Source organism: Onychomys torridus, chromosome 6 (genome assembly GCF_903995425.1).
Source record: "Onychomys torridus chromosome 6, mOncTor1.1, whole genome shotgun sequence".
Classification (NCBI taxonomy): domain Eukaryota; kingdom Metazoa; phylum Chordata; class Mammalia; order Rodentia; family Cricetidae; genus Onychomys; species Onychomys torridus.
This window is the reverse complement of record NC_050448.1, coordinates 41,096,597-41,110,093: the sequence shown is the minus strand read 5'-3', so window position 1 is coordinate 41,110,093 and position 13,497 is coordinate 41,096,597. Positions and strand designations below refer to the sequence as shown.

General features: G+C 40.8%; 1 pseudogene; it reads right to left on the bottom strand.

The window, feature by feature from the left end:
* Positions 1-7,489: 7,489 nt before the first annotated feature.
* On the bottom strand, positions 7,490-7,993 carry LOC118586151 (annotated as a pseudogene).
* Positions 7,994-13,497: the final 5,504 nt, after the last annotated feature.

The window sequence follows — 13,497 nt, the reverse complement described above, 5'->3', positions numbered from 1 at the left end:
ATTGGTCAGTTTTTTACCATACTTGGGCATAAATTCAGTTTTTGGAGGACAGCTGAATTTGAATTTGAATTCACCCCTTGCCTACAGGGTGTATATGTTCCACCTTGGTTGCTGGGCCTGAAGGACTCACTGGATAGTTGCTTTGCTCAAATATACCTGCTCTTTTGCTTTTTCAGTTCAACTTGATCTGGTCTGGGTACTGCATTGACGGAGAAACCTATTATAGAGTTACAGAAAACCTATTAAAACCAAGGTGTTTCAATTTATCTATTTAGACTGGAAAGTTTTGGAGCTCCCCTCCCTAGGCCATCATTTATTTTCAGAAGTGGTAATGAAAGTTGGAGAGTCTAAATAATAGAAAAGTTTCAAACTGAAAGCACAAGATTGTATGTGGGAGAGAGTGGCCAGGTTTCTTTCTCTCTCTTCTCTCCTTTTTTACTTTCTTTTTATTTATTTTGGTGTCATGCATCTTGATACCATTCATTTCGCCATCCCTTTACACCTGCCGTCTGCCCCTGAAACCTTCCCTTAATAAAACAAAATTTAAGAGAGGAAAAAAGAAAACATTAAAAATCTCATCATGGAAGCTGCAGTGTGACACAGTGCGTCAGCCAGTAAACCCCTTTGTCTGTGATTCTTTACTTGCAAGTGTTCATTACAAAGAGTCATTGGTCTGATTCCAGGCCTCTGGTTTCTGCTACACTATCAATACTGGGCTCTCACTTGGACTCTTCTTGGACATCCTGTTGTTTCACTGTGTTGTGGGGATCCTGTATCTTTGGGCCTGCAGGTCATGCCGCTTCACTGTGCTCCAGCAGATCATAGATGGGGTGGGCCAAGTCATAAGCTTGGTTTTGGGCCTGGGCAGCTGCAGGCTTTGTCCAACTGCCAGTTCTCCCCTGTCCTCACCACCAGGGTGAGCGCTACAGCACTGTCCTGGCTAGTTCATGCCTTGAAGCAATGAGTGAGGGGCAGGGTCAGTTCTCCTGCCTTCACACCCTCAGGTTCAGCTTGCTTTCCCACATCAACACCATCAGAATCAGCTCCACTGTCTTGCCCAGTTGAGGTACAGGGGCCACCCTCCAGGGTGCTCCCATGATTCCAGGGCCAGCTCCTCCACTTGTCCCAGGTGTCAATGGGCAGGGGTTGGTGGGCGTGTGAGAGGGCATTTTTTCTTCCACCTATGCCACCACGTGTCAGATGAATAATGCCCCCCCCCCCCCTGCTTAAAACAATGGGGCTGGCTCATCCACACCTCCACCAATAGGGCTGGCTGTGTTGTGTTGTCCAGGTGAGGTGCAGAGAGTGGCCAGGTTTCTTGCACACAGAGTACAGTCTGTTCACAAAGACCTGTGGTGTAAAGAGGGGAGTGACGGGCAAGAAGAAAGGCTTAGTACCCTTAGAGACAAGACAAGTTTTATCAACCAAAGAGTTGGTTTGAGTTTTGATTCCCAGCACCTATATGGTGGCTCACAGCTGTCTGTAACTATAATTCCAGAGATTCAATGCCATTTTCTGCTTCTGTGGATATCAGGCATGCCCATGGTATCCAGACATACATGCAGGCGAAACACCTACACAAAGAAAATAAAACAACAATAGTGGAACAAATTAAAACAACATGGGTCTCTGAGGAGGAAACAAAGACCAGAGAAATGAAAAGGCAGAAGTCCAAAGGGTGAGGGAAGGGAGGTAGGTGGCAGTCGAGACAACCTCGCAGGTGATATGCCCAGACAGATCGCCAAAGGAAAGGTCAGTGGTGACAACACAGTTGCAGTCCAACACTGTCCCTAGTGACCCAAGGAATCCTTTCCCGTTGAGACACCCAGCAGAAACTGGATGGCTTCACCACAGAAAATTATTTTAGGACAAGTGAGAGTGAATTCAAGTTAGTGAGTTCATTAAGGGTTTAGACAGAGCAGCACATAGAAAATGGGTAGTACACACCAAAGGCATGAGTGCTTCTTATGAGGAACAGTTGTGTGCAACTGTGTCTTTGTAGTAGCTGTATATATGATTTTGTGGCTTTCCGACTGACATTACTTGAAAGACATCATTCCCAGTTTATAACTATCAAAGATCTTCTCCTACTATGTAGGCTGCCTCCTCACTTGATAGTCTGTTTGTTTTGCTGTGTACAAACCTTTTAACTTTATGATGTCCCATTTGGCCTTGTGACCTGAGTTCTATTTAGGAAGTCTATGTCTTGTTTAGTCCTGTCTCTGATCTCAAGGGCCAGGGTCTACAGGGTGTTGGGGGAATATGTAGTGGGGTTAGCCATGCCCACACCCCTAACTAAATGAGTCTGTGTTCAAGGAGTATCAAGTGTGTGCCCTGGTACAAGTGACCTGTATGTAACCAGTCCTCTAATCAAGGAGCACACACAGAAGCAGAGGTGTGTACTGGTGAAGTTGCAGTTGGGACAGGAGATCTAGAGACTTCTCATGGACCTGGCCAGGGTAAGTTGAAAAGTGTATATCAGAGGCAGGAATCTGGGAACTACATACCTGTTAGGACCTAATGATGGCTCAAGGCAGAGGTGCACATGAGAGACCTGGGATCCAGTTATCTCTTACTTGTTATAGCCTGGTGCTGGTAGGGTCGCCTGATGATATTAAAAATTGTGTGAGTGTGTGTGTGTGTGTGTGTGTGTGTGTGTGTGTGTGTGTGTGTATGTGTGCACGTGCATGCACACGCATGGGTGTCAGAGGACAACTTGCAAGAGTCAGTCCTTTCCCTTCCACCATTTGGAAGACAGTGATTGAACTCAGGTTCATCAGGATTTGCTGTTGGAACCCTTTCTTACCGAGACATCTTGCTACCACCAATGGTATTTTTGATTACCAAAGTTTTTCATTTTAATGTAATTGAGTTTACCAGGTTTAACCTTTTTATTTTTCCTCCCTTCCTCAAGGACTAGTTAGTTCAACTAACAGGATGATGAGTAGAGGAAGTGACAATAAATATTCCCTCACCTCTCTTGATATCAGAAGGGAAGCATCTAGTATTTCACTGTTGCATGAGGTATGTGCTGTGTGAGGTTAAGATTCCTGCCTAAGTCCTTGATCCAGCAGCACTATGCTAATAAGGATGATACCCAGAAATGTGTAATTTACAAGAACACTTCAAACATTGGGAAATATTGACCTAGAGATCGACATATTGCACCTGAAGTCCAGAAATGAACAGTTAATAATTGAGTTCAGAAAAACAGTCTCTTTACTGACATTGTTAACATGTTATCCACTCAATAAATATCCCCCTTCAGGTGGTTCCTAATCTCCATCACAATTTGCCCAGTTCTGGGAAAGAAATCTTTTTTACTCCTTATTTTTTTTTCCTCTGTGTAAGCCAATGATAGGTTCATTCACATTTACAAGGTATTCTAAGTACATTCCTGGAGTGGAATTAATATATTCAAATATTTGATAGTAACTGGAGACTACACTTGAGGGGACTCATGGAATTGTGCTTCCTGCTTTTGGACTTGTGGTATTAAAATGCTCACCAGCTGTGTGTAGTCGGTATGTCTTTTTCCTTTGAATGTCGTCCCAACTTGGAGGCAAATGGATAAGAAATAAATTCTGCAATGGATCAGAAAGAGCATTAACTTGCATATCTCATGCCTCCTTTTCTTTGACCTGTTTTCTTTAGGCGCCAACTAATCCACAAATCCTTGATTCCACTTGATACTTGGGTATAGAGCATTAAAGTATTGCTTGCAAAGTTTTTGTTTCCTCAGGGTCAGGGAAGGGTTAGGACACCTAAGTCTGGGTTTCATTATTTTATATACTTCCTGTGTAACTCAATGCTGCTCCATCTGTGTTCGGAGGCTGTTCAGAGTGAAGCAGAGATCTAGGTCTCTCTTGTTGGTGTGTCACTGTACTTCTAATAGCACCTTCCCAATGGAGTCACAGCGAAACAGGTCATTCTCGGTGCTTGTTGATGGGTTTGGGAGAATGCATCTAGCATACCCTCGATTTTGAAACAAGCAGGTTTTCCCTCACATAAATTATGATCTTTCTTCTACTAATCCACGGAATTGAAACATCTGCTTTTTGAGAGTTTGTGAGGATGGTGGCATAACTGTAGGGCAGACACTGTTTTAAATTTCCAACATCTTCTGTGCCTCTTCACCAACGTCATAAAATAGATATGCATGTGTGTGTGTGTGTGTGTGTGTGTGTGTGTGTGTGTGTGTGTGTGTACACATATATTTCCCAATATTGCTGAGTAGAAGTGAGATTCAGTCTTAGACATTACCAGTACCCATTTGGACAAACTTGGCTACCTAGGTTCCTTAAAGAGAAATGGGTATTGTGGGATTCTGATCAAAGGAATGGGACAACAGAGACTTCTTCAGAAAAACAAGCTTTTACATAAGTTTGCAGTCTCAGCTGAACTCCTATTCAAAACATCGTGCAGGAAATACAGTAAAAATAGGGCTTTTTATATGATTTTTTGTTCTTTGTCTCCCATGTATGTTAGCACATAATTTCATTGGTTGTTTTCAAACCTGAAGGTAGGATCTAAGGAGTGCCTGGATTTGGAGGAGGGAAGGTCACTAAGATAATGTAGCATGGTCTCACAGAAATATAGTGGCAGAGACTGAAGTACGTGGTGTCCTCCTTGTCCTGATGGTCGCAGATTTATTTGTGCTTGATACTGGCACCACTCTTGTTCATCACAGTTTCATAAATTTATATATATATTTTTTTACCCCCTATATGAATTGTTCCTGCGATCTTTGAAGTTGACAATGTCCTCACATTAGGAGCAACATCAAGTTGAATGCAGGTTTTATAAAAACGCACGGCAATCCTTTTATTATATACGTTTTCCATATTTGTTTTTACAAACATAGACCTTTTAAAAATAATTTTGGTGGTTTTATTTATGTGTGTTTGTTTGCATTCATTGCTTGTTTGGAGAGGGTTGTGTGGAAGTCAGAGAGCAACTTGTCAGGATCTCTCCTTCCGCCATGGGCATTCTGGTCACTGACTTCAGGCTGTCTGACTTAGGGCGCACAGTCTTACACACTGAACCATCTCAACAGCCTTCTTCTCCTCACCGTCATCAAGAAATTGTCTTTTCTTGATCTGGGAAAGAGAGAACTCCTAAGGCTATGTTTAGTCATGTCACAGCAAAACAAGCTTTCCAAGGTCTTCCATGACTTGGCTATAGCATTTCGTTAAGCTTAGGAAGCCAAAAGCCAGTATGAATATGGAAATGGAAAGATCTCTTTCTTACAGAGAAAATCCCAGAACAAAGTAGGTTAGCTTTTTTATTTTTTATTTATTTATTTTTAAACACTATGATCAGAGTGTAATTTTTAAAATGATTTTGGAAGAATTTTACATTTGACATCATGGCTGCTATCCCAGTGGCCTAAGTCAGATAAATTAAGGTAGGATGTTGTTTGTCAGACATACCAGGAAAAATTAAAGAGTTTTCCATTAACAATTAGACCTAGGATGGTAGGTATACATCAGGAACACATGGGGGGGGGGAGAAGTATAAAAATAGTGATTTTTGAATTGCTTCCATATAAAAATTTCCTGGAAATTAAAAAAAAAAAGAACTAAGCTTTATTAATGGTTGATCAAATTATTTGGATTGGGTTCTTGGACTTTCACTTAAAAAATTCCTCTGATGATTCTAACGTTTGCACAGGTTTGGACCAGGACTCCTTCCCTTGACTTCAACCATATTAGTTTTAGCACATAATTATGAAAACCAGTGAAACAGAAGGCTAATATTTGGCCTCTCTGCTGTTAGTTTAGTGAAGTATGTAGCTTTGGACAAATAATTTTCTGATCCTCATCTAAACAGAGATGCTTAGTCTAAAATAGCTCCTAGGTCTATTGTAGCCTAGATGTTGGAAAAATTGGAGCTCTTTGAAGGGTACTTCTCTCAAGGCACTAAAAACTCTGGTAATTAGAACCTGCTCGACCCAGGCTTAGGTAATGACAGGCCGGTACTTGGAAGAAGGGTAAATTGAGTTCATGTTTTAAGAGCCAAGAATTGCGGCACAAGTGAAATGGTAGACCAGGCTACTACTGATTAATGCCAGGCCTATTTGAGAGAATTTTGGTGTCTTCATGCCAGCTGGAAGGATGAGGGGCCTGCCACCTTCTGGGAGATGATGTAATCTCTGCAATCTAATACAGCACAACATCCAACAATGAATGTGCTGAAGGACATGGTTCCTTTTTACAGAAGGCATCTTTATGGCTGCTTCTAATGAAGAGGAGCTGCACTGGGTGGAGCTCATTAGTGACCTAATTCAGTGCACTCTTCTGTAAACAATTGGAGACAAACAGGCATATATAATTTATCTAAAACAGAGGGCCTAGTACATGAGTCCCAATGTATTTTGTTAAGTCGTTGTAAGATACTAAACTACAAATTTTCATGTCCTTTAAGAACAATCACTTTAGGGTTTAATGATAGCACTGAATGAGCTTGAGGAGTGCAGCCCAGTGTCGTCCTGCTCACTCACACACGTAGCCTGCCTTCCTGCCTTCTCCCATACACCCGAGGCATCTCACCCTTTAGCTTGCTTTCTAGCAACTCTCCCTTCTCTTTCGACCACAGAGAATTTTCTAATGAGTAGAAATGAAAGAGAACCCTTCTCAGCTTAGTGTTTAACTCCAGTGTTAGCCATCAGAAGCCTGGTATCCAAACCATTTTTGAACTTCCTACAGGATCTTCAGAAAAATCCTGTAAGATTTGTGTTGCCCTGAGGTTTTTCTTGCATTTCTGCTTCTTTAGCCTTTATAAACTCCTAAAATGATCCATGCTTCCAAATTATATTCTGCCCAAGGCTCAGCTCAAGATCAGAGTGCTATTTCCTGGCAATGGTATCATTGAGAATGATGGGGAAATAGATCAGATTTAACTTGGCACCATGTGAACAATAGGTGACTTCTTTGACAGGACAATCGCTCGTACAAGATCTGTTCAGTTTTTTATAATGCACTCCTTTCCTTTCTCTAAAAATCTAAATTATTTCTTATAGGTATTTAACAGAGTAAGTTCAGTTTATATTTTGGGGTTCTTGGGGGGGTCATAATTCACCATAAAGTATACTTATGAATGTACTTATAAATACCTTATTAACCATTTCCAAAAACAAAACAAAACAAAAAAGCCAATCAAGCAACCATTGAACTAGGACATAATCCTTCTCCTCTTCAGGGGCTAGCCCTGTTCCATGCCCAGCTTCTGCTTATTTGTTAATTTAACAAGTGTTAATTAACTTTTAAGTTACTCTTTCTTAAGAGAAAAAGAATCAAATTTTAGTCAAAGAAAGCTTCCCCCAAGCAGTGAGTTTCTTAATGGAAAAATAAAAACACAGGAGCAATGTAATTACCTTTACTTTCAAAGAAAGGAAAGAAACCCATATCTATTTGGCAAATTTGGAAATATTTTCTAGGCCCAGGATATGTATTTATTTTTCATATGGTTCTAGAATACTTCAAGTCTACTAAGGAGAGACCTGCAGCCATCCAAATTCACCCATCATCACTTCATCCTTGTTTCTGTGTCATTGGAAACAGCGTCTGGAATTTCTGGTGCTGATGCTGCTTCGTCCAAGTAAGAACTTTCTTCATCAGCCAGAAGCTCATTGTCCAGTGCATTCAACCCTGCTTCTAGGCCATCTTCATACAATTCTGGGCATACCCTAGCTGCCTCCTAGCCCTTCTTGGATTCCATTTGCGTCTTCCATCACATCTTCCAATTGGTCCTGTAAATCCTCCATCTGGTCAATTTACACTTGTTTCTATGTTTCTTCAGTTCCTTTATTCCCAATGCTATGGCATTAACTTTGGCAGGACGCTCTTTCATCTTCCTGATAGGATCTTTATATTTCACTAGCTCAACATCCAACTCTGAAATTGTGTCATTGGACTCTGCCCTGGTATTAACTGCAACCAGTCAGGCTGGATGGCATAGACTTGGATTTTGCTTTCCCTAAGTATTGATTCATCTTGGCCAACAGCAAAGAATAACACACACTGGAGAAAAACCAGAAATGGGACAAAAAATGTCTCTTGTATGTCACCTCTCTATTTAAGAGAACAGGAGATGGAGACCAGTCAAGCAATTAAAGGCAGAGTCTTCAAATAGGACTCTTGTCCTTGGCCAGAAGCAGAAAACATGTTTGGTTTTTGTCCTAGCCAGAGTGGATGGATGCCAGAGGGGTCTCTGGCACCTACTTTGGCTTCTACTTATCTCTCTTCTTTTATGCACCTAGATGAGCACCTTGTCTGAAAGCCCCATGTGAGACATGATCCAAACCGAGAGGCACCTGCCTTCCTTGTGGGTGGGCTGACTGGACTGACCAACTCACTTTCCAATGCTTCTCCCCACTTTCTGCCGTAGTTCTATGAAAATCCCCTAAACTAGTATTTTATCAACCACTGCTCTCTTGGAGCCACTCTTGCTATAATAAAGCTCTGCTTCCTCTCCTAAGTGCTCGCCTATGAACTTTAATAATTTCCCTTCTAAAATTCACCTTCTGAGGTTCATAAATGTCATCCTTCCAATTGGTAAAATAAGAACTTGAAGCCACTGACTTAGAGGAGATTTTGACTGTGAGCTTCTGCACCTGAACTTGCAAATTGACATCCAGGAGTCTAGGAAGCCTCTGTTGTCTAGGATCCCTTCCTCTGTTTCATGACTGCTGCTGATATCCAGCCCATTTAAATCTGTCTCCAGTGCCTGCCTTGGGTCGCAGGTGCAGCCCCTGATCTTGCCTTTCTTGTTCAATGATAACTGGTTTTTCCTCTTCCATATCCCTCCAAGAAAAACTTGTTTGTTTGTTTTTCTCTGGAATTTTCCTAATTACATTTTAGCAAGGACATAATTTGAGGTAAATATGATGCCAAAATTCTTTTTGTGCCTTAAAAGAAGTTAGATATTAAACTAAAAATGTATCTCACAGTTGGGCTTTATTCAAGCTGTCTAATTAAATGAGCCAATTAATGTAGATTATACAGCTATCTCTGAAGCTGCCTTCCTTTTCACAGCTTCTATTCTTGATTTTTTCCCTTTCATTGAAAATAGATTCTTTTCTCATGCAACATATTCTGATTATAGTTTTCCTTCCCTCTACTCCCCCAGCTCCTCCCCACCTCCTCTCCCATCCAGATCCACTCCCTTTCTGTCTCTTATTAGAAAAGAACAGGCTTCTAAGAGATAAAAAACCATAATACTCAACTTTAAGTTATTTGTCAAAAAATAAAAACCCAACACAATAACAATCCAAGAAAGCAAAATAAAACCATACCCCCGCCCCCCACAAACAACCACCAAACTGTAACCAAATAAAAGCACACTGAAAAACTGTGGAGTCTGTTATATGTTGGCCAACTACTGAGCATGAAGCCTGTCCTGAAGTAGTTATTATATTCAGCATCAAAAACTGATGTTTTCTCTCCCAGCATGTCGAAGTGACAGTTAAGTTCTTAACCATTACCTTAATGGCTTTCAACTTGTGGGCTGTAACGCCCTTGTGGGAGTCGAACAACGCTCTCACAGGGGTTGCCTAAAACCATTGGAAAGCACAGGTATTTACATTATGATTCAGAACAGCAGCAAGATGACACCTGTGAAGCAGCAATGAGAATGATTTTATGTTTGGGGATCACCACAACATGAGGAACTGTGTTAGGGGCCTCAGCATCAGGAAGGCTGAGAACCATTGCCCTAGCGGCTAGGTTTTCATTCATTCATTCATTCATTAAAAAAAAATAACAAAACAAAACACAATAAAACAAAAACTACCACAATAAAGCTGTATAAGACAAACCAAAAGAAGGAAAAGAGACCAAAAGAAGGCACAAGAATCAGAGACCCACTCATTCACACACTCAAGAATCACATACAAACACTAATCTGGAAGCCATAGCATATACACAGAGGACCTGGTGTGGAACCATGCAGGCCTCTCCATGCTGCTTCAGTGTCTTTGAGTTCATATGAATTTTGCTCATGTTGATTTAGAGGGCCTTGTTTTCTTGGTGTCTCCATCACCTCTGACTCTTATGCTCTTTCCGCCTCCTCTTCTATGGGATTCCCTTAACACTGAGGGGAGGGGTTTGATAGAGGCATCCCATTTAGGGTTGAGTGTTCCAAGACATCGCACTCTCTATGGGATGCCTGGTTGTGGGTTTCTGTATTTGCTCCCATCTGCTGCTGGAAGAAGCTTCTCTGATGATTGGCTGAATAAGGCACCCATCTAGGAGTATAGCAGAATATCATTAGGAGTCATTTTATCAAGAGTTTTCTTTTAAAGACAAGTGTTATTTGGTTTTATCCTAGGTCCCTGGGTTATCTAGTCTCAAGTTCTTGGTCACTGAAGCAATGTTTGTTTCGGGTTCCATCTCATGGAGCGGGCTTTAAGTCAAGTCAGTGATTGGTTGGTTATTCCCACAATCTTTGTGCCATTGTTGCCCTACCATATCTTTCAGGCTGTATGCCATCATAGCTAAAGGATTTGTGGGTAGCTTGGTGTTTACTTTTCTGTTTTCAGAGTGTGCAGAATACCTTCATGTACTAAAGATGCTGGAATGTAGGGGTGAAGGCCCTGTGCAGGCACTGGCTCAACATCTCCATCTGTTGTGTAGATGTTGTCTTCAGCAATGAGGTCTTGCTCTCAGTGTGTGGAGAGCAACCTATAGTCTTAGGAACAGCCTGTGTTGTTTGGGGATTCCAGTGGGGCACCCTTGGCCAACAACTCAATTAGATATAACCCAATCCTGGTACTGGAAGCTTCGTTTGATGACAAGAGATGGCCAGTTGCTGCTCTGTCTCCCCCAGTTTTGGCAATTTCATTTAGGTCACTTTCGTATATGTATATATATTAGGAAGCTTCTACTCTAGGAGGTTTCCATACTACTCCTCAAATGCCTCAAAAATTTAGCTGTCTCTCCCTGTACTCCCTCCCACAACCTGCTCTCCACACTCCCTCCCCACCTGATCCTCCCTTTCCAGCTACCCCCATTCCATCATATCTATCTATTGTATCTATCTTTCCTAATGAAATCTATCTCTTCCCTCTATTCCATTACCCTATGCTCATCCACTGTGGTTCAACCAATTATAGTTTGGTTATCATTGAATTCATAGCTAACATCCATATATAAACAAATACATACCGTATTTATGTTTCTGGGTATGGATACCTCACTCTGGAATTGTTTTTCTAGTTTCATCCACTTGCCTGAAGATTTTATGATGTCATTTTTTAAAAAAATGGCTGAGTAAAAAACAATTTTGTAAATGTACCACAGTTTAAAAATCTATTCTTTGTTGAGGGATATCTAGGTTGTTTCTAATTTCTGACTGTTATGAATAGAACAACAATTAATATGGTTGATCAAGTGTCTCTGTGGTAGGCATTCACACCTTTTTTAAATTCCAATGTAGGGATGCTCAACTCGTTACTCTGGAGGATCAGAGCATGAAGAAATTGATAAAATAGATAAATTAATGAGACAGAGATTAAAATAACAAGACTAATAATTAAAAAAATAAAAAATCAAAGATTTGATTCTTTGAAAAAACTTAATAAGATTGCCAAACTCTTAGTCAATCTGGTAAAAAGAAAGAAGGAGAAGAAATGAATGAATAAAATTAGAGATCAAATAGGTGTCATTGCTCAACATCATTAGAGATTACTATGAAAGCTTACACCCTGCAAGGCTGGGTCACAAACAGGAGAATTTCTGAATGTATATCATTTTCCAAAATTAAACCCAGAGGATTAAATAAACAGACCCATTACAAGCAAGAATATCGAGCTATTCTTAAAACCCTCCAATCAAAGAGAAGCTCGGAGCCAGAAGTATTAATTGCTGAGTTCTAACAAACTTCCAAAGAAGACTTCAGATCAACTCTTAACCTGTTCTATAGAGTAAAAAGTGAAGGAATACCACCACATTCATTCTATGAAGCTGGTATTATCCTGAACCAAAAACCAGATACAGACACTACAAAAAGAAAAGAATGAAGAATAAAAAAGAAAACCACTGGCCAGTTACTTTGAAGAACATAGATGCAAAAAGTTTCAACTAAATAAACCTGGGGAACATTCATTGCAAATTTTGATTTTTTTTTTTTTTTTTGCTGCAAGAAATGATGACACATTAACAACTAATATTGTTCGTAAAAAATTTGCATTAAACATTATTTTCTCTCCAGATGGTGGTGGCTTACACCTTTAATCCCAGCACTTGGGAAGCAGAGGCAAGTGGATCTCTGTGGGTACAAGGCCAGCCTGGTCTACAAAGCAAGTTCCAGGACAGCTAGGGCTGTTACACAGAGAAACCCTGTTTCAAAAAACAAAAACAAAACAAAAATATTTTCTCCCCAGAAGAACTATAGACTAATAAAATGCCAGTATCAGACATGAGAAGCCTCCTTTTAAAGGGTTGGTCAGGGTAGTTCAAGCGACTTCCAAAACAATATAAATTATAGATGTAGTTCTTGGTAGCATCTAAGGGGTTGAGGGTGGGCTTCTGAGGTAGTTTGAATGTATTTGGCACCCATAAGCTCATAGGGAGTGGTACTATTAGGAGATGTGGCTTAGTGGAAGTAGGTATGGTCTTGTTGGAGGAAGTGTACCACTGTGAAGGTGTGCTTTGAGGTCTCATATATACTCAAGCCATGCCTAGTGAGTTAGTTCCTGTTGCCTCTAAAGTTGTAGAACTCTCAGCCACCTCTCCATAATCATGTTTGCCAGCACGCAGCCATGTCCTACCATCATGATAATGGACTGGATCTCTGAAATGTAAGTCATCCAATTAGATGTTTTCCTTTATAACAGCTGCTGTGTTCTTGGTGTCTCTTCACAGCAGTAGAAACCTTAACTAAGACAGCCCTTATTGCTGAAGAGACAACATAGTCAGGACGCAGGACTTAAAGGACTCAAGCTGGATCTCATCTGAAAGCCTCTTTCCTGCAGTCTAGCATTCATGATAATGCTGTATAAGCTCCCAACTTCAGGAAGCATTAAACAGTCCTATCCATCTGCAGCAGCTATAAACCACAATTACTAGCATACAAGATATGCATCAAGGTGCAAGATGTGGCAGTTACAACTTGGTGGGAACCAACAGCTGTCTCATTGGACTTACGACCCACTGAACTGGGGAGAAAGCATACCTGGTATCAGAAGCCTAGCCAGCTTCCTAGGGGTAATGAGTCCATGGACATTTAGAAACAATCTACTAATGCCACTCTGTTTGACTAGCACAATTCCTTCCTACATTCCAAGTCTTATACTGATAGGTGTCTTTCCTCATATGTGCAGCATGAGCAAGCACCCTGGCAAACACACACACTCATACACACACTCACATACCCATATGCATACTCATCCATTCATACATACACTCAAATGCATAATCACACACTGGTATACACTCATATACACACACATGCTCATACACACTTTCACACAAATACACATACACCACACACACTTAC